Source organism: Catharus ustulatus, chromosome 1, assembly GCF_009819885.2.
Source record: "Catharus ustulatus isolate bCatUst1 chromosome 1, bCatUst1.pri.v2, whole genome shotgun sequence".
Classification (NCBI taxonomy): domain Eukaryota; kingdom Metazoa; phylum Chordata; class Aves; order Passeriformes; family Turdidae; genus Catharus; species Catharus ustulatus.
In genome coordinates this window covers 156,552,629-156,574,823 of record NC_046221.1, presented here as the reverse complement: position 1 = coordinate 156,574,823, position 22,195 = coordinate 156,552,629, and positions in this window count along the sequence as shown.

Genomic DNA, 22,195 nt, shown 5'->3' with positions numbered 1-22,195 from the left:
TGCACAATAGTTAAACCATTTATTCTCCTCTTTCATTATGATTTTATTGTTGCTGCTGTATTTGTCAGTAGATCTATAGAAGAGCTCAAGGAATGAGTTCCAGTCTTTATTGCCTCACTCATCCTTGATCAAATCACTCACCAAATGATGCCAATCTGTGCATTCTGTGTTACTACTTGACTTTCATACAATGAGAAAAATACATGAGAGAAATCAGCACTATTTTTTTCCTTTAATCCAGACCACATGTTTGAGACTATTTTTTCAGCAGAACTGTTTTTTATATTATTCTGTTCCCCCTTAACTACCATTTTTGTCTCTTGGCATTTATGTGATGTCAGCACTTCACCCACAAAGTGGGGAAAAATATTTACTTTTTTTGCTGTATCATCTTGCTCCCAGTTTCAGCAGATGGGTTTCCATCCTTTTCCATTCAGGGGTGTGTGAGAGCAGATTCAAACAAGCCTAAAGGCTCAGCTCAGCTCTGCTGAACAAATTGCTTTGCTTGTGGACAATGGTAGCTACTTGTGAATGCATGTAAGAATAAATCAGTATTAAGATTACAAGATTCAGGGGCAGTGAAGTTGTCTTTTTCTTCTGCTGGAACATGTGTCTGAATCAAATTGTTCTATTCATTCAGACAGCTGTAATAAGACCAGTGAGGAAGCTCAATGTGTATTTTGCAGCAGGATAAAGTGATTGGAAAAGGTTTTCTTTCTTGTTCTCCCTTATTGTTGCAAAAGACATTGAAAGAGTTTTTCTGAAATTGTCTCAAAAAAACCTCATAGGGAAAATATTCTACAATTACAATATTGTGATTTGGATTTTTGAGAAAACTACTTTGAAAAATTAGTTTGAAATTTTCTATTTTATTATTTGGCAGGGGGATGGGGCAGGTTGTCATTATTTTGATGTTATTTTAAAATAAATAAGAGAGGAAAAATACCAACCACATTTATGACAGCGGCATTACTACAATTAACTATATTTCTTTCCTGGGGTGATGATGGGATTGTGAGGGACGTTTACAATCTTCAGTGGTCCCAAGACTTACTGAAATATATTGAACAGAAGTGTTTCCTGTCTCCTGTTACAATGAAGCTGACTGATGCTTTGGAAATTGAAGTTATCGGGATTTTTGATGTAAATCTACTCTAAAATGTAGACATTTCTAAAAGTAAACACTGGACTTTTGATTCAAATCAAAAGTAAGAGAAAAAAAAAAGTAAGTGTAAATGTCAGTCTATAAAAGTGCTCATTAACTAAATCTTGCATTTGCAGTCTGCTGAATGTGGGACACTTAAGCTCAGTGGGTATTTTGAAAGCCAATGAACTGTCTTATGTGGGGCTTCATAACCGGAGGTGGGGATTCACGTCTGTTGGAGAAAGATTATTTCCCTGTTTAGAAAGAATTATAAACTTACCAAAGTAAGACATCTGGCCATTCACCTCCTTGGCAAAAGCCTCGGGAAATGATTGATGGCTCCCAGTCCAGCACAAACACAAGGGTCTGCCAGTGCTGTAAATTCCTCTGTTGACTGTAAATCCAGATTAAAACCTCAGTGCTGCTCCTGCAGCCCCTGTGCTGACACAGAAGGCTCCGAGCATTGGCAGGAACAGCAAACGGACTGATACAAACTAAATTTGCTTAACTAAATTAAATGCATGACAATGCTAAGAGGACAGAGTTAAAGGCCTTCAGAAAATGTAAAGAAGGGGGGAAAAGTATAGACTGGTTTCCCAGAGGGTAAAAATAAGACAAAATTTAAAGGGAGACATCAGGAGAGAGTTGTTTGGTTTTTGGTGGGGTTTTTTTAAATGTAATGTGCATATGCACAGAATGCTTTTTGTTTTTAACACATAATCTGGATTTGCTGTTGCTTGGAGGGTGAGCAGGGATAAGTCAGAGAAGGATCTGTGGTAGATGAAAATAGAAAGCTTTCAAAGATTTAACCATGTGGTAGAGACAAGAAAATGCCCTTCAGTTTTCTCCTTTTAATAATACAAGTCTGCAAAACACAAAGTGGCAGAGAAACAGTTGGAAAGAAAATGCACAGTAATTACCTTGGCTTTGAGGTTCCATGGGGATTTTTTTGCAGGGCCAAGTTCTCCAGTTTCACTCTTGTGAAAATTATCCCCAAGTATTAGAAATCCCAGTGTGTCAGTCACTATTGTCTGTGATTCCTTAATTATGCTACACTTAACCAGATAGAGAAACTATCCCTGATACTGCCTTGGCTTGGACCTCTCCTGAAGAAAGCCCTGAAGAAGGGAAATCCAAAGGGATCATGTTATTTTTCCACTGATCACAGTATTTCTGACAGCTTCACCAACCTTTTTTTTTTTTTTTTCTTTTCAGAGATTGGGTCTGCCAATCTCTGAGTGGAAGAAGTGGCCCATGCTCCTGCCCTATTTCCCTCAGCACCTCTGCAGGACATGAGCTATTCAGTGTCAGGATTTTGTCTGGACTCCAGGGCTTCTCCCACCTGCTCTCTGGCAGTCCTGCAGCTGGAGTTAACTGCTTCCAGCAGGTCTTCACACACACAGAGTCACCATAATAAAGCAATAATAAATTAATATCCCCCATTTTCCCCAGGGCTGAGGGCTGGTGGCTCCTTTAGAGAATGTCTCCCCTCTCTCCTCTCTGCTCAGATTTTCTTTCTCATCCCCTCAGCCTTGCCTTGTACTGAGAGATGTAGCCATAGATCTGAACCAAGAAAGAGTGGCAATAAAAAACTAGAAACCTGTTCTTCCACCTGATTGTGAAAGGTGGGAGCAATTCCAGGCTGTTATCTCTGGAGTGTGGCTGATTTCCAACCTGGATGTATGAAATGTGTTTATGAAATCATTCACATGTAGCTTCTTTGGAAGAGTACTCTGACATGCAGCTCTTCTAGCAGTTCCACAAAGTGGTGAAGTGGAAAAAGATGAAATCTATATTTAATGAATTAAAATTTCACCCATTGTAAGCAATTCTGTGTCTAATAAAACCAGCTCTTGTCAAGGTTTCAACGAAAGAGTTGCTTTCACCTGACATTTATCTCCTGAACAAAGCCGTGCTTGACGTTTGTGTGTTTTCATGCTGAGATTGTCAGCAAACTGAAAACAGACAGGAAAGTTTGGCCTTCTCAGTGGGACAGCAACACAGAATTTATTTACAGGAGTAAAGCAGGGCAAAAAGAAATTGTACATGTACTTCTTTAAGTTATGGGAATTGCTGTGATGGGACATCTGGTACTTTGCAGCGCAGATTGCAAAGTCACTGTGGTGTATCATGTTAATCCCCATAAGAAAATGCTCCCTTACAGCTTCCTTTCCTGTATTAGTTATTCTCCTGCTTGCTGTCCTTGTATATGGGAAGAACAAATTCAAGGACAAAATGTTGAGAAGCAATTTCATTTTGTAGACACTTTGTCAAGCTCTATCCCCAGAACCTCTGTGGATGTGGGAGAGGAGTGAGACTGTGCTGTATGGCTAAATCACAGACTTTAACATCTCAGCTTCAGTTCAACATGACATGACTTCAGGCAGACCCAGAATTTCATATGGGAGCAGTTAAATAACTGAGAACATCTAAAGCAGAGCAGAACAAAATCAGGCAGTGAGGGGGTAAATGCCTACAGGCAGGCCAAATCTACAGAAGAAAGAAAATTGCAAAGCTGTATATTCTGCATAACAAAAGAAATGTGCTTGTGATGAGTACTGGCTAAACTTATACCAGTTTTAGGTAGGAGATAACAATTATTGCCATTGTAATCCTGGATAATTCCTCAGCATAATTATGAGCCTCACTAAAGTTTATTATGCATGTGATGGCTGGGGATTTGAGAAGTCTGGAGAGTTGTGAGCCTCTAGATCAGGATAGCATTTTGCATTTTTGGGTTTGTTTTAATCTGCTGTTACAAAAAGCAGATTATTTCCTATTTTAATTTCAAAGACGACTCTTCAGAAAAGATAAGTAATCGTGCTGTGGGCTGATAGTCCATATCTGTTTTTGAAAAAAATTGTTTCAGTTTTATTGCAGAAGAGGGACATTTATAATACTGATTACTGTGTTTACTTCTCAACATTGTTTCTGCTAAACATGCATTTGCTGTACAAGAGAACAACCATCTGTGAATTTCTGAATTTCATTAAACAGATGATAAGTGTTTAGTGATAATGATTTCATTAAACAAATGCTAGTATTTTGTTTTCCACAGGATTAATACATTTCATACACGAGAATTATCATAAACTACTATGGACTTTAACAATTTGCAGACTGGAAAGAGTCCCAGAATTACATAATTCATTGAGTCAGTTCAGATTAATTAAGAAAAACAGGTTATACATCTTAATTTATTATTAAAATGTCCCCTGAAATTCAATAAGAGATAAATGTAGGGGGGGGGTTGTAAATTTTCAGTTTGTTTTGGAAATAGCTAGTGCTGCTTTGTGAGACTGTAGCTTTTTCCATAAACACAACTCTTGTCTCATAAGTATTTAAATGGAAAATTTCTTTGTGTCTTTCAGTAAAAGTTTTCGTCAAAAAGGCATTTAAGCAGCCATTTTGATGCAGTTGTAAAATGGGCAAATGTTCTGCCTTTACTTTTTGGAGCTGTTCAGGTGGCAGTGAAGGTCTGAGACATCAAATCAGGGATCACTAAGGGAGGAAACTGGAAGCTGGGCACCAGCAGCTGCAAGTGCTGTGTAAGAGTCCCAGTGGAGAGCAAATGATGGCAAAGAGCATCTCCCAGTACAGGAAAAAGGGAATATTGAAGGCTGCAAGAGCATTCTACTTGTGCCTGTTCCCACATTTACAGAATTAATTTCTCTTCTCTGCCATGATGCAGCTGCTGACAGCAGCAATGGAAGCTGGAGACTCCTTTTGTTCCATTCCTTGACTCTGTTCTCATTGGCAAAAGTCTAAGCAGGAAATACCTACATGTCTTCCTACCCCTCCTTTCATTTCTACCCTGAGAGCACTTCTCCGAGATGACCTGATGAGTAGGACAGCTGGAAAAAAGTTTGCATTCACATCTTCCCAGGATGTGCATCTGATTCCATCTTTATTCCCAGTTTGTAGCACAAATTTTTGATCTTAACCAGAAGCACATGACCCTGTGTTCAGGCCAAGTGAGTGTCACCCATTTCCAGTGAGGCAGGACTCAGACAAACCACGGCTCCTCTGGATCCTCACAGTCCTGATCTGTGCTTGTCACAACTTTAGTTCAGTGGAGAATTGCAATAGATATTTTATATCGTGTTCAGTAATTAAAATATTAAAGGAAAGTCTGGAGGACCTCTGGAGAACTCCTCTAGTGGCTTCTCTTCAGGGTGACACCTCCCTGCTGAGTGCAGTAGCTATCAGACCCCTTAGCTAAATCCCTCCCCACTTTACAGATGTTGCACTGATTCTCCATTTTATTCCCTCACTGGTGTCTTCCCATGTGACACCATGTCTAATACCCTAGCTAAATGCAGACAGATTTCATCTACTGCATTTCCTTTGTCTGTGTAATCAGTTCTGCTATCAAAGGGAGATATATGATCATTTAGCATTATCTAATCTTGGTAAACTATTTAGCATTTTATCTCATTTTCTGTTTACCTCATGTAACTAACAGTCCTCATTTTTATTTTTTTTAAACTTATTGAGTGTTGAAGCCAAAGCTTTGTGGCTGTATCTTATTCCAGTCATTTCCTTTCTCCCTTGCTTAGAGACAAACTGTTCTCAGGCACACTGACCTAAGCCCTTCTTTGCCATTTAGCACCTGACAGAACTCTTGGAGTCTGAGAAGAGAGCAGCCCAGCCTGTCCATCTGATTCTTTTCCTCAGACATGGAGCTTTCCTTTTCCACTGTCTCTCTTCATCCCTTTGTCCCATGCTTGGTGCCACCTTCCCAACAGAAAAGGAAGACGTTCTATTCCCAAGGGCCACAAGCAGCTCAGAGAAATGTTTATCTGCTCCTTACCAGGAGTGAAAGTTCTTTACAGCTCTCCCTGCAAGTGTAGAGGAACACTGTGCTATTTTTCTTTATGTAAACAGGCCATTCTTTACATCCAGTTAAAGTAATCTCAAACAGCATTTTGACTGCAAAAACACAGAGGACTTCCCAGACTTAGATGAAAGTAGTTCGTGGAGGTTTATGTAATTCTTGTTTGAATTCATTATACATGCATGGAATCATGAATCTTGCAAGAACTTTTCTAACTATGTATTTTGGTGCCTAAGGAATACTGTTCTGTGGAGATAAAAGCCCAAATCCAGCAGACCCTTGTACCAGAAGTTCTTATCCAATTTTCAACATTTATAGAAGGATAATTACCTTCCTCTTCTCACCCACCACTGTTTTAACAAGGAGTTGGATAAACTTTTTCTTGCAGGGGATATAGCAAAAGTCTGAGATGAAGTTAACCCTATCTGGTAATCCCAGTTCCTTCACTGACTCATGCTGGGATTCTTAACAGGTCATTTGCCTGAGCCTTTTCAAGGGTCTTTGACAGGCCAGATACTTTCACTGATTTCTGAGTGTCTACTGGGAGAAACCAGGGACTCAATTTCAGTGCTCCAGAGACATGTTACTGTGAGGTCAAAGAGTCAAGAGGATGCCAGGTCCTGGTTGCCAGCTTATGGTCACTGTGGGATGCACTGTCCAAAAAACCCTGGGTGAACACATGCACTAAATAACAGTAATAATAGAAGTGATGTATACACTGTGGACTGGAGCACTGCTATTTGACATGGGTCAGGTGAATGAAAGAAAGATAGGAAATGATTGCTCTGCAGGAGTCTGAATCAATCTCTCCCCATTCTCTATGAGACCTGGCAACATTTGGCTTTTGCAAATAATCTTTAACCAGATAGGTCACACTATTAAAGTCAATGGCTCCTTTTGTGAGTAAGGACTACTCAGCAGGCAAAACACTTGCTGGTCTGATTTCTAAGTCTTAAAAGGCTAAGAAGAAAACACAAAATGTTTTTAGTAATTTCTTGTTGATGCAATCCACATTTTACAACAGAGTAAAATTTTATTGTTAGTTGTCATTTATTAGGAAAAAAAAAAAGAGATAAATATGAGCAGGACCCAGATGGCATTGTGCTTTTTACATAATTGCAAAATACTTATGTTACAGGCAATTTTCATTATGTACTAATCAAACTTGTGTAATCCTGTCACTGCACTGTCAGTAAGATTATTGCATCTGTTTAACAAAAAAAGTTGAATAACAATAATAAAGAAAAGTAGATAAATTAATGGTTTTCTCAGCAGAGACGCAATGACAAAGATCCTGCCACAGATGATGTTCTCAGCATACAAGAAGTCAGGATGAATTGTAGCATCAGTGTGAAATACTCTGGAGAAAAGCAGGAGGTATGACAACAATCAGACAAGATTACAGGAGCAGTTAAGCCAGCTAGAAAAGATTTGTACCATGTCCCTCATGAACACGTGAAAGCTGCACTCAGAACCTGCTGTGGTTCTATTTTTTGTGCCAAGCAGACAACACTAGCACCTGAGAGCATCTTTGTTATATGTGGCTTGGTTGTGTAGAATTTCTGGGACATGAAGAAAGAATCAAAACATAACAGGAACAGAAAGAGAAAGACAGAGTGTTCTTGCAGCATCCCAGAAAAAGACATCACAAATTTAGCAGCACAGGCTGTGCAGGAAGGAAAGGAGACTCACAATTCAAACCTTGCTGTGGCTGAACAAACAGGCAGTGAAACTGCAAAGTGCTGCTCGAGGTTGGTGGGTATCAGCATGGAGACAGTGCCAATGGCCACAGAAGTGATGGTTATGATCACCACACAAAACTGCTGCAGCCACCCTCAAATCAAGAAAAACTGTGATGGCTACAACCTGTAAAAGCCTGTGTGAGGATCTGGCCTTGAATCTTTGTCCTACTTGGAGGACAGGTGTCTGCTAAGAAAGGCAGGGGCCTCTCTTTGAAGTGGAGAATATAAACCCACTCCCTCCAAATTATTATAATTTTGAAATTAAGGGGCTTTCACACAAAGATATGGGAGTAGGAATAACAGTTTTTTACTATGAAAATTAAAATAGAAACACAGTATTACAAGGAACAAACCCAAAACACTGACAGAGTCAGAGTACAACCTGACACCCCATCAGGCAGGATGTTGGCAGCAGTCCCATTCCATGGTGGCTGCATCCTCCTGCAGTGACAGATGTGATTCTGTTGAAGCAGAGCTCCTGTAGAAGGGTGCAGTTTTCCTCCAAAGGTCCAGTGATGATGTGACAAAGTCCAGTTTTCCTCTGGGATCCGGTGGAAAAAAGGGCTCCTTGGTGTCCCAAAATCTCAGTTTTTATCTTGGTAAGAAATGTTGGGCTCTTCCCCCTGGCTGGAGCATCTTCCAATGGGATGCAGTAATTTTATCAGTCACACAGTGGGACTCAATGGCCATTAGCAGAAGTTAACTCCCTGGAGGAAGGATGGGTTGTGATAACATTAAGAACAATGTCCCGCCTGGTTTCAATGGATGGTCCATTAGCAGAATATCTCCCATGGAGATAAGGATCATTGCCCCATCTGGTATCAATAGATTGTGATAGAATAGATACTTTTGGTCACATCCTGTACTGGAGCCCAATATGGTGACAGACTGTCTGCAGACCACCGTGACCTTTGCTGAACTCTGACATCTGGTAGGAGCGCTCCCTGTGAGGAGGAGTGCAGACTGTCCCTTTACTCACACAGGGCTTTGCCACAGCTGGTCACAACAGTCACCAACTTCAAATCTCCAGTTTTCAGACAATCTGTTGCAAAACCCTGAAGGAAGCACCTTGAGGGTGAGATCCTATATGTTCCTGAGATCTTGTGTCCCCTGGTAGCGGAGGAGGAGCAGGTCCTTGGAGCTCTCTGTGCAGCCATAGGAGCAATGCCAAGCTCCTCTGATGCCCTGAGACAACTGCAAACACAAAGCAGATCTCTCCTTGTTTTCAGCGAGCCACTGCCTATGAATCCTTCCAGGGAAGCAATTTTTCCTGGAATCAGTGTTAATCCCATCACTCCTTTGCATACTGCTGGCTTTCACACCCAGTCCACCTAAAGCACATCAACCCTACAAACCATGGGAGGTTTTACCTTGGTGAAAAATTACCTTGGTGGCCTTGGAACACTTTTCAAGCATTCAGAGACACATTCAGCTCTTGTAAAATGCTCAAGGCATCCAGCTCTGTCTGTTGACATTCACATGCTGTTTAGGTCCTTAGCTACAGAGGGAGACCTAAAGCAGGATCTTCAAAGGTTCTTCCTTCTGAGCACAGCTGAGATCTTATGGGACAAACACCTGGAGCCCAGCCAGTGTCTCCTTTCTAGTGTGGTCATGGCACTGATTTATCATGCAGGACGTGTGCATTCAGCCTTTTATTCTTCAGAGGTTTTGGAACCCCTGCTCCAGGCAAGGCTACTCAGTGCTTTGGTGCTAATTTAATGTCTTTTGGTTTGGTGTCATTCCTAACTTTTAGGAATGAGTATTTTTAGAGTGCAATTAAGTCATCTACTTCTTCGTGTGTAGATATGGGACTTGTTTGTTTTTTTCTGGGCCATGAAAGCTTTGGGTTTTATGGCAAGTCAAAAATGCCTGGATATTATATGGGGAGCTTTGATAACTTCCTGTTGAGGAATCCAATAACATCTTTCACTGATTTTTGCGAGAGTTTGAAAAGGTTTATGCTTCATGCAACAGCTGAAGACAGCAATTTTTTAAAATAAAATCAGAGTTGCTACTTACTATAGATAGTTCTGAAAATCTCCAATATGAGTTTTTTCAATGATGCCCAAACTTGAAATTTGTGTACAGGAAGAGACTTTGGCAATACAGAGAGACTGAAAAAAAAAAAAAATAAAATCCAATCTAAGAAAAAGACCATGAATTCTACATAAAGTACTTATAAATAAAGTCACAAAGAAATACCATGGCAACAAAGAAAGAAAAGAGATGAACTCTTCATTATAAAGGACAAATCATACGATATCTTTATTATAAGTTTGATAATCTCTATTTTGTCTTACAGTATCATAATACATAATCTTGGTTAAAGTACCATGGAACTGTTATTTCCCTCCATATAAAAATCCATCGATTTTCAGAGAAACTTCACTGAGAAAATGTCTTCTATATGTAAACAAAACAAAATATTGCTCTTTAAAACAGGGTATTTGGCATATAGACAAGCAAATAAAAAGCATTTAATCCACAAACAACCATAAAATAAACACTTAGAGCTAGGCACAAAAGTATCAAAGCAGAGAAAAATCACCAGAGGTCAATAGCAAGCAAAAAAAATTGAACAATTGTTGCAAAATATTAGCACTCCCTATAAATTCACTGTTTCCTTTTTCTCACCCCTGTGCTGATTTTGGCTGGGGTGGAGTTAATTTTCTTCCCAGTGGCTGGTATGGGGCTGTGTTTTGGATTTGTATTGATACAAATACAAATACAAATACAAATACAATACAGAGATGTTTTTGTTATTGCTGAGCAGGGCATACACAGAGCCAAGGCCATTTCTGCTTTTTGTATGGCCATGCTGGGGAGGAAATTAGGTGAGCAGGGGAGGTTGAGAAGAGAAAACAGCCAGAATAGGTGACCCAAACTGACCAAAGGGATATTCCAGACCATGGGACATCATGCTCAGTACATAAAGTGAGGGCAGGAAGGAAGAAGGCTGCTGGCTGGGGTTAAACAATGACATCCCTCTCGTGTTACAGCCATGTGCTAGTCCTGCTGTTTAGGGCATCTCTATTGCCTTTGCACTCAGAGCAACCTGTGATGTTAAACATCTTCAAGTTCTTCCACACATGTAAAAATGACTGTCGTGAAAATCATATTTATGTTTATATTTATGCTCTTTAAAATTCCTGGAAGTTCTGCCTCTCCTCACATATTTAGGTATATTGAGTTCCAATACCAGGTTACAAAATACAGTCCATGTGTTGGACCCCAGTTAATGAGGATTTCCAATCCTCTGGGACATTGTGCCTGGCTCTGTCTGACAATCCAAAAGACTTGGATCTCCCAAGGGTCCTTTCCTATATTTGGTACCTGAGGGAGATATCTGAGGTGGTGTGACACCTCTCAAAGTTTCATCAGCATCTTTGTTTCGGCAACAGAATCCCATTCCTACAGCGGGATCCATCTCCCCGAGTTCAGGTGTCAGTGATGTCAGCATCCTGTTGAAGCTTGCTGCCTGTTCAGTGGAGACTCATTGGATATTCAGTGACATTTGGAGCATGATTCAATGGACCAAATGTCAACACCAGTTAGAAAAACCAACAAACCATGGTCTAAACCTCTTTGATTATTACGGGAGCCCATGGTGAGTGGTACCTATGGACATTCTGGGTAAGGAGTGTGTATCCCACCCTGTCTCCAATGAGACTTTGTATTTCCATATAGGTCTAAGGCACTTAGTCCTTTTTATATCTCTCTCTCTTTTTCCCCCTGCCAACAGTGCTGGAAGCCACAGAGGAAGAGATGGTTACCCGCTTCTTTAGGATCACAAATGAGCCACCCTTGTGCCTGTGGACTGCAGGTCTCTGTTCCTTGTGAACCAAATGTGTCTGTGGCAGAGAAGGAGCAAGGAAGGAGAAGACACAATTAATATGTTCTGCCTAGTGATATAGAGCTCTTATTTGAACTTCATACTTGCTGTTGACTACCCAATTTTAAAAGAATTACAATGACAAAATGACCAGGCCATTTTCACATACTCTGGTTATTACCTTTACAAGTTAGAAGAGAGGCATATTGATAGGAGGTTTCATATTACAGTTAAGAAACTTATTTCTGCCTTTATTGTTTCTCTCTAGCTTTCTCACTTTTGTTTTTTGCAATTATTTTGATTAAATTTACCACATGATCTTATTTTTTCCTTGAAAACCTAATAGCAGTTCTAAAAATAATCACAGCTGATAGGGCAAAGAATTGTTGTAGGTTTACTGGTTTCTTTTCCTTCCCTTAAAAGTTATAGTTGGAGGACTTTAAATACTACATAAAACACCAAAATTACTCTGAAATGGTGTAAGAAAATGCTGCCCTAAATTAGAAATTTACATTTATTCTCGCCTCTATGTGTTGATCCATTTTTAAAGCACTTGCAAGATTTGTTGTTATTTTGAGGCTAGAAAATAGACTCCAGTTCTCTTGTGAAAGATATTGTATTCCTACTGTTTGATAAAAGCAAGAGAAAAGGAATTCAGTTCTGTCATAAAAGAAATAATAAAAATAATATCCTTTTGGTGAAACTGCAAGGTCAGTTCATTTCTTTACATTGATAGAAGTGGTCACTTCCTCCCTCTTTTCATCTTTCTGAAATATTTTCTTTTGTCTGATCTTGCTGTTGTGAGATGACTTTGTTAAATCCTTATTTGTCTTTGTAATGTGAATATCAGCTCTTCTCAGGGCTTGTATCTATGGGGAAGTGTCCATAAAACCTGTTTTGTTTTCTTTTATTTTCTTTTGGTTTTCAAAAAAGACATATTTATTCATAGTGCATTTATTACGTTTTTTTCCCCCCGATTATGTCGCAAGTGAGCTGAGACCCTCACTGAGGAACATTTCTCAGTGAAAGGTGTAGTAAATTTTCCTCATTAGCTATGTCTTATTTATGAAAAATACAAGTTGGTGTCGAGACATTAGAAAAGCCCAGGTAGAAGGTCACAAAGGAGCAGGAGGAAGGCTGCATGATCAGACTGAACACCTTTACATTTTGGACGGGAGTAAATTAATGTCAGATACACACAATGAGGCACCTACAAACAGCTGAAGATCTTTGTGTTCTGGCCAGTAATTTGTTTTAGGAAGCACAGGTGGAGGGGGGTGTTCTTGAAGAGACTTTAAAGAGGGACCTAAAAGAGGGATGAACCTTAGAGATTATTCCTGAGTTGTAGGTTAGACTTAGAGAATCTTGTTCAAAAGCACATAAAGGCTGCTATAAAAGAGTTGTGAACAGGAGGGACCTGGGAAGAGGGAGGTCATGAAAATGTACAAGGGCAAGTGCAACTATTTTTGTACAGATAAAGATGCAGAGGTAACCTCCATCTGATGTCAGTGACTCACAGAGGAATCGTGAAGGGACTCAAGAAAATAGGTGTAGTGCCTATAAAAAGCTAATAGCATATCAGAGAACAGATTTAAGAGCAGGGCAGCAATCAGGAGGCCAGGGGTGAAATCTAGACTAACATTCTTTCTGCATTGCACGTGGAAAGGATGGCTTGGATAAGAGGCCAAAGTCATTTTGTGGCAGCTGCATTTAGCTGTTAGCCAGGGCAGAAGCACCACGGACAAAGGTTGGTGGAAGAGACTTGCCAAGGGTTGAGAAGTGTGTTTGTATGCTCTAGTCAAAAGTGGTTGAGTAAAAATAATGGACAGTGCAGAGGCTGAGCTTCTGAGGACCTCATAGAAGTGAGAAGATAGAAAAATTATAGAATCTAAGAAATAAAAAGAATAAAAGCATGAGCAGAAAAGGGCAAGGAGGAAACTGGGGTTACAGGAAACCTATTTACAGAGAGCAGAAAAATTCTGATTTTAAGGAATAATGTGTCTGACTGTGTGAAGTGTCTGAGGGGTCATGGCAGATGAGTAGAAAATAGACACTAGGGGTTTATTTGACTGAGAGCTCTGAAGTCCTTGAAAAGCAGAGCAGAAAGGAGCCATAATAAATGGTCCAGAATCCAGAAAAAGCTCAACGCCTCCTGTAAACACAAATAGATCTGCCTACCACAAATTTTATTTATCCTGTGGAGTCTTAAAGCACAAGAATGGTATTTTAAAAACAGTGTTTCATGGCTGAGAAAAGCATCACTGTAGGTTCTTGCCTGAGAATGGAGCCAGACTCCCTGACATTTACCGGAGATCTCTGAAGGTCATTTGCAGCACTCAGAGACCGGGTGCTTTCAGTCTCTCTCTGCCTTTTGACTTCAGCTCCTGTTTCAGTGACATCCTCTGTTGGTTTGGGTAATGGTAAGTGGCAGACTGGCCAGGAGCTGCTGCCTCCCCCGTGCAGGGGACTCTGTGTGCTCGGTCTAATTGCGTGTTGGGGGCTGCTGCGCTGTCCCTTGGAGTGAGCACAGATCAGAAGTCAATTGTCCATTCTAATCAGATTTACCCTGAATATATGCTATGTGAAGTTTCAAGTGACTAGAATTAGCTTACACACAGCAAACATTTCAGGTCTAATCGGATCATTTTAAGTGAAAACTAGTGAGCTCTAACTGTGGGGAAGAAAAAGCCGTGTGATAATCGATAAACCAGGAATGATCTGAGAGAGGGGACCACTGTGTCCGATTAATCATCCTACCAGCTGACCAGATTTATGACATGAAGCACATTAATCACATACTTTCAGAAAAAAAAATGAGCTTTATACTCTACAAACATTACCCATAGCCTTTGCTGTGGTAATTTAATTTGTGAAGATTTCTTCTGAGACAGCAATGGGATATGCTACAGCTGAAACATATACAAATATTCACAATTCCTTTCAAACAGCTATTGTGTTAATGTCTTCCTGAGTACCTTTTCTTGAAGTGGCTGTCTCTTGTGACTTGGCTGTACATTCTGTTTCTCAGTGTTTACACCTGAGTGAGAAGATGTAACATGGACTCTTCACTAGAATTTAATTTCTCAACATGAATCTTGTTCTCATCACAATAATGAAAACAAGCTTTGTTTCCAGATTGATTTTTTCCTCCTTTCGTTTATTACCAGAACTCCCTGTATGCAGTTTTTAGAAGCATTTTTACAGAGAGATTGATTTTTTTTTTCTTACGTGAAGCCTCGGTTTTCATGATACAAGCCTGTTTTCTCTTCCCTCATTACACTGATACTTTCACTGAAGGGGAAAAGAAGGAAGGAAATGTCCTTTTCCACTAATTTTTTTTAAATCCCTAAGTGTGTACATGTTATTAAAGGTCTTTTAGGTTTGTTGTTAGAACAGATTTTACTTTTATGTGGGTCAAGCTCAATGTTTCACCTCCTAAAGAAAGGCCAGAGCTGCCCTCTGCTAGAGGGTGCATGCTAACAATTTAAGTCAAATTTACCTACATAGTAAGCATTTTGCAAAGGGAGTGTTTCAATAAACCCAAACAAAATTCTCAACAGGAATTTTAAAAAACCCAAAAATCTAAAAACCCCCAAAAATCTGCTGGAAACAATGTAGGTCTTTGTGTTCTAGTGCAGATAAGCAGAAGGTGTATTTTCCTTAACTAAACAACGTAAGTTAATGAATCAGAGAGAAGGAAGAACCAAGGAAACTGAATAATTTTTTATTACATCCATAAACATATCCAGTTCTCCGAATTTTCCCTCCTTGGGCATTTTGGCTTGTTAGTACACATTTGTCTGTGTTACCCTGCCAGGAGGGAAGTCAATAATCCCTTTCCTCCTGAATGCATTGTGAAAATCAAAACCCCCCAAAATGATAAATCAAAAAAACCAGTAGGGTTGCATCTCAGGCACTGGAGAAGTCCTAGCAGATAGCATCTACTTGAGTCCATGAGCTTTACTGCTTGAACATCCACATTACAAATAAAGTGATGTGTTGCCCTGATGTGGTGCAATACTGTGTTGATACTGTGGTTGTGCCAGTGCAGTGATTTTCTCACATAAAAAACTTGGGGATAAAGTTCCCATTCTCAAAGTGTTTTCTTCCTGTTTTCTCTGCTTTGTATCTTCTGCTTTTTTCAGCAGCTTTACATTTGTCAATAGCTTTTAAAAGTTATTATTATTTATTGCTTCAGTTTAAATCTAGGTTGGTTAAAAGGCCAAACTTGTACTAAATAAAGAATAAACCATGGTCAGAAAATTCTCAAAAAGGAACATCTCCTAACAACTAGAACAAATGTTTTTGTTCATCTTCTGCAGGGAAGGTGCTGAGATATAGGCAGATTAAGCGTTTTACCTAATATTGGAAAATAACTCCTCTATGACAGGCAAAACTGAACAAAAGAGAGGAGCTATCCCTTTTTCCTTTCTGTATTTCCTGGAACAAGCTCATCCATTCTTTAGTCCCCTGACATGGCATTCCCATACAACTTTGTCATGTCTAGCTCTTGCCTGTTCACCTTCTCCTGTACCAATTCAAATTACTGGTGTAAAAATCAAATTCCTGTTGTTGTGGCTCTTCTGATTTTCCACCCCATTTGAGTTTGCCCCTCTCCATGGCATCAAGCACACCTTCTGTCTTCCAAGCTCCTTCACAGCCCAGACTTTGCCCATGCTTTATCAAGATGGCAGTTCCCTCCTACCCAGCCCAAATGTGAGCTGTCCACACCCAGGGTTTATTTTGGAGTGCCTCCCTCTAAAAACTCCCAAAGCCATTTCATTTCCCTCCTTCAAATCCCACCTTAAGTTCCTCTGGTGTGCAGGACAAGCTGGGTGCTGCAGGGCTGCAGTTGTGCTGAGACCAGGGCCTGGTATTGATGCTCTGACTCCTTCTGCTTTTCCATCTGTCTGCATCCCTTGCTTTCCACTGGGAGCTCTTCCAGCACCGACCTCAACTCTGTCTCCTGGTGGCAAAGTCTTTGGAGCAAGGTGCACATGGTTCATGAGAGTGGCACCTATTTCTAAAACACTACAAATAGTAAATCAATGTCATAACACCAGCAATTAATTTGGTCAGTAACACCAGAACCAAGAGTAGTAAATCACTGCCACTGAACCTCAGTCCAAGCCAAGAATAGTAATAAAAACACTTTACATCTTGTGTATTTTGCACATCCATGAATTCAATCTGGTGCAGGTTTTTCCTATTTGCAGCAGAATTGCAGTATTTGTGTGTTTGATATCACATCCTTTCTAACCTCCAAATGCTACTGCTGTTGCAATCACTCACTTGAGGGATGATCTATTTGACTGCTGGATAGTTTAACAATAAGATAGCTTGTGGAAATAGAAGCCTGGCCAAAAGATTCCTCTTCTGACAGCATCCTCTGCCAATAAGCATCAGCAAAAGCTGTCCTAGCAGGGTAGATTCACCCATGTTGCTCTCAGATTCCAATAAACCTTAAATTAAGTTGCCAAACTCAGCACTGGAGTTCAAACTATCCATGAGGGTCAGTTCAATGGCAGGGGTGGCAGGGCACTACAGCACACAGGACCTGTCATTCTCCCATGAGTTGTTTCCACAAGTCAGGCATATAAAATCACTGACATTAATTTAATGAGTTAGTTTTCGGGAGATTAGTCTCACCATGAGTTGGATTACTCTGAACATATGGAGACCCAGTCTGGCTCTGAAGTATGTAAAAGAATTGCAGAGATTTGGGAATGCTGACTTTTTGAGCTGAGTGAATCTTGAATCTCGTGTTAAATAATTTAACTCTTCATACCACTATTGGGACTGGTTTGTTGTTGTCAGGTTTTGAGGTGGTTTTTTAATTTATAGCTATGTCAGTCACTGTAGACAACTCCAGTTTAGGTCTGTAACAAAGCACAGTGGAGTCCAGGGTTGTGTATGTTTATGAAAAACCAAATTTATAGCATAGAATAGAATGTGGGAGAAACCAGACCTTGGAACAAATGTAGACTAATGCTGAAGTTTAGTCATTTCTTCTTGCAATACAGAAAAATCTTGGTAACAAAAGAGAGTGCACATGAAATTCTCTGAGATCAAGGCTCACTGAATGCAAATTTGAGGTATAAAAATCTCAGCTACATCCAAATGAGTGAGAAGCCTCACGTTTTGTTGTTTGGGGAGCTCTTTGGGGTATTTTTGGGGTACGTTTCCTTGTTTGTTTGTTTTTTGATTGTGTGTGTAGGTGGTTTTTTTGGGGTTTTTTTTGGTTTTTTGTTATGATTTCTTTAGTATTTTAGAGCACACTCCATGGAAGGGATTAAAGGCCAAACTGCTGCATAACTGCAATCATAGAACTTAGGCTCAGCAGCTCCTCAGTTGGTAACCAAATTCTGAAGGACCAGAAAATCTCTTTTTTTTGGTAATAGCATTGTCCAAGATCAGTCATCATCTATATTGTGAATAATCAGTCTCTATCTCACCACTTTTCTCTGTTTAAATTCACAATAAAGACATTGTTGTACTATCCGCCCTGTTACCCCTGGGGCCCATCTGCAAAGACATTTTGGAGCATGAGGAGATTTGTACAGAACATTTTATCCTGTAATCCATTGATTAGAACAAATGCCAGACTTGGGAGATTCTGTGTCACCTTTGCCCTCTGAGATTTCTAACTCTTAGGAAAGAATCTGGACCACAACAGGAAGAAATTGTATTTGGAGGAAGCTGTTATAATATCTATATGTTCTGCTGGAGCTCATTCCCTTTTCAAGGAAAAGCTAAGTAATAGTTGAGGAGTAGTAGTAGTAGTAGTAGAAGTGGTTATTAATATCAGCAGTCATTAGCATTCAGTTTCTTTGTCTTCCTGACTGGTGACTCAGCCTCTGTGTTTGCAGAATAGTTCTTATGAGTTTTATCTCCTGGTGGTCTAATAAATATTCAAGGAATGTGACCAAAGTGAAAAAGCTTAAATGGGAGAACTTTAAAATCTTTTTCCCCAGGCTCCAGAGCTCCCCTTCAGATGCTTGCTCAAAAATTATAGGATTTTATGGCAAACAAGGGAATGAATGTCCACAGATGGAAGGGGCATATGAGGCTGGGGATTGCTTAGCCATGGAGAAGAAGAGGCTGACTCAGAATTTCCCAGGAAAATCAGGTTCAGGTGTGCAGTTCCCTAAAGCCTGGAGTTAATGGTGTGTTCAGTGCTGGTGGCATGCCTCACTCTAACCCTTTTCTTATGATTTTTGGTTGACTACAGGGGGGATAATGGGGCACGGGGGCCAATTCATGACTCTTTGGATCCTTTCAAACAATTGGTTCCCTGCCTGGTGAAAGCAGAGCCAGGGGCAGTGCAATGTTAAAGCTGTCTCACTTTGGACATATTTTCTGCATTGTATCAGTTTTGGATTAGTTCTACCTCTGTGTCAAATGGTTCAGTCACTGAAGTCACACTTCACTGACACTGAAGTAATCTGTGCTTTAAAGATGTTGGTCATAAAATATTCTGTTTCACAGGCTTGCAAATAGATGCAGTCCATTTTGTTCAATGGGCCACTTATTTTTATTTTTTTGACAAAAAGTTTGCCCCTTTTTAAACAGTGTTCAGGTATCACATACTTGTGGTACAAAACACATAGATGACATCACTGATTTTTGATCTTCCAAGATTACTCAATGCCTTTAAAATGAAATATAAATTATTCTTAAATAATATGATTTCCACCAGCAGAAAGTTTGGGGATTAGTTCAAGAGCTCAGGTGGGACAAGATTAAAAGTTTAAAATTATCTCTTCTAACTTCTTATTCCCTAAATCTATAGAAAACTGGTATTACTCAGCCTTAGTCCCAACCATAATATAAAATCAAAAAGGGATTTAATATATTTTATTTAACACAAGGAAAGCTTTTTCAAAAGAGGGGAAAGGATAAATCTTCTACAGGCTCACCACAGGCTCCCATTACAAGATAGTTAACCCATTATTTTTATTTCAGAATAGATCATAATTAATCACAGCTATTGTTCAGGTGTTCTGGCCATTTTCAGTGATTTTGAAAGACTTGAAAGAGGTTTCCTGCACAGCCCGCTCTCTGTTCAGTTTTACCAGCAAAAGCACCTGTTACCTGAAAGAGGAAGCTGTTGGGCCCTTCTCTGCTGTTTGTCAGGATAATTCAATTGATGTTCTACCTAGAACCCTGCAGGACCACAGCTGCTGCACTGGATAGACCTTCGTTAAGCCTTAAGTGACTTAACAAGCTGTGCTAATGAAACGGGGGTTTAATGAGGTGCTTTTAGCCAAGTTCAATGTATTTTTCTTCTTCATCTCAGCTCCATATTTCCTGAATTTTTTACAATATAGCTTTAAAAAATCCCTTCATTTTTCAGCTAGAGTAACCCTTGATATTTTGTTAATAGTTTAAGGTACAATATTCAGCTATTCCAATAAACTTTAGCAGTGACTGTTGCCTTTCTCCAAGCAGGAGCCACTAGCCAGGCTAAGGATGGTGATACTGGGCTGAAGGCCCTTTAGCCTGACTCGTGGCAGTTCACAAGTCCTTTGCTCTCAAATTAGATTTAAAATTATACCTTTGATATGTGATGTGTCTCATCTTTCACAGTGCCATGTCGTAGCATTTAGGAAGCTGTGTCACTTTTTTAATGACAAATATTAAAATCAAGCTCTTTGATTCCATGAATCAACATGTTTACTTACCAGCTCCTCCGTTTGATCCAGATTCACATAGTCATTAGCAGAGATAATGACAAATTGCCCCGTGTGACTGGGATGTGAGCTGAAGCCTCAAATAAAGCAGAAGTAGTACACAGATCACCCAGCATAACTACCTTACTTGAAAGCTACTCTAATTTTATAAAGCAAGTTGTCAAATCGATGTCTGTGCTGTCAAACAAAAATATATTTTTAAAAGAATGCCTCAAAAATCCATAGAGGAAATGTGAGTCCAGCGTGACATTTGTTTGATTTCATTCCTCAGGCGATGCCGTAAAAATTGATCAGACCACATTTAATGGAGAAATCATTGAAGTCTAATTCAACCAACTCCAGAAATATTTATGAAGAACAGTTTAAAACCACTGATATGATACAGGATGATGCTTGTTGTAGTATTATTAATAGCCAGGAGGATGCAGTTTCAACATAGGATTTCTACAAGGACTCTGTGATACATTTTCAGCAGCTTTTGTACAATGAATTTTTATTAAAACAGTGCAACCTTCCAAATTGCTGTTAGCTAAAGATGAGCTTTGTATGACTTGATATTTATCCATTTTGACCTTTAATACCTTTTACAGTAATTGTTGATCCAATAAAAATCTACTTTATCATTCTTGTCTGGGTAGAAATATGACTGGAAGCTTTTGCCAGTCAGCCCCATGGCAGTCTGCTACTTAAAGTCCTGATTTTGTTTAACTCCTTCTTCCCCATGTAAAATCACAGAATGGTTTGTGTTGAAGGGACCTTGAAGAACATTTCATCCCAACCCCCTCCCATGGTCAGGGACATCTTCCACTATCCCAGGTTGCTCCAAGCCCTATCCAACCTGGCCTTGAACACTTCCAGGGATGGGGCAGCCACAGCTTCTCTGGGCAACCTGTGCCAGGACCTCACCTCCCTTACAGTAAAATATTTATTCCTAAAATCTAATCTAAACCTATTCTCTTTCTGTTTAAACCCATTCCCCCTGTCCTGTTACTACATGGTCTTGTAAATTGTTTCTCTCCACATGTTGACCCTCCTTGATCTGTGAAGAATTGCTCTGAATGAGCTGCATGTAATTGTCCAACAGTAATTAATTTGCTGATAAAAATTATTGCCATTTGCTAATACTACAGGTCTGTGTGAAATCTCTGTAACCAGGATGCAAGCATATTAGTCAGTATGGGGGGGGGGGGTGGTTCTGATAAAGGCAATAGTGTTTTTAGATTGTTGAAAGGTGTCCTTGGAGCTCCTGATGTTTCAATTACAGTAATTTCACAATTACAAGCTGCACTGACTATAAGCCACATTGCCGGGTGTCGTCAACATTTCGTTCTTTGTCCATACATAAGCTGCACCTGAGTATAAACCGCTCTGTTGTTCGTAGCAAGGACCTGCATGCAACAAAGTTGCCAATTAGTAACAGAATCGCGGGATCGCGGGGTTTACGGGCTCGACTCGAGCCGTGTGGGCTCGGCCCGCTCAGGGCTGCCAACGGGGCCAGGTGGCCCAGCTCAGCACTGCCATTCTGTGGGGCCGCTTGGGGCTGGCTGCCGCTGGGTTCGCTTACCCTGGCCCGGCGCTGCTCTGCAGTGGCAGGTGGGGACGAAGCCCACCAGCACCCACAGTGGCAGCGGCAGGAGGGGAAGGAGCCCCCCTGCTTCCCACCCGGACCGCGGGGATGGCAGGAGGGAGCCCCTGCCTCTCCCCCGGGCTGCGCTGCCTGAAGGAGGGAGTCCCCACCTCTCCCCCCCAACCCTGAGCTGCCAGCACAGAGCCCACCTGCACCCGCCGTGAAACAGAGTAATCAATTTGTAACAATCGCGTAATCCTGGGTTTTACTGGCAGGCGCTTGGCTCGGCACCTCGGCTGCACTTCCGGGGTCAGAAATTTTTGAAAATTTTTCACATATTAGCCGCTCCTGAGTGTAAGCCGCATTTCCAGGGTGGGAGC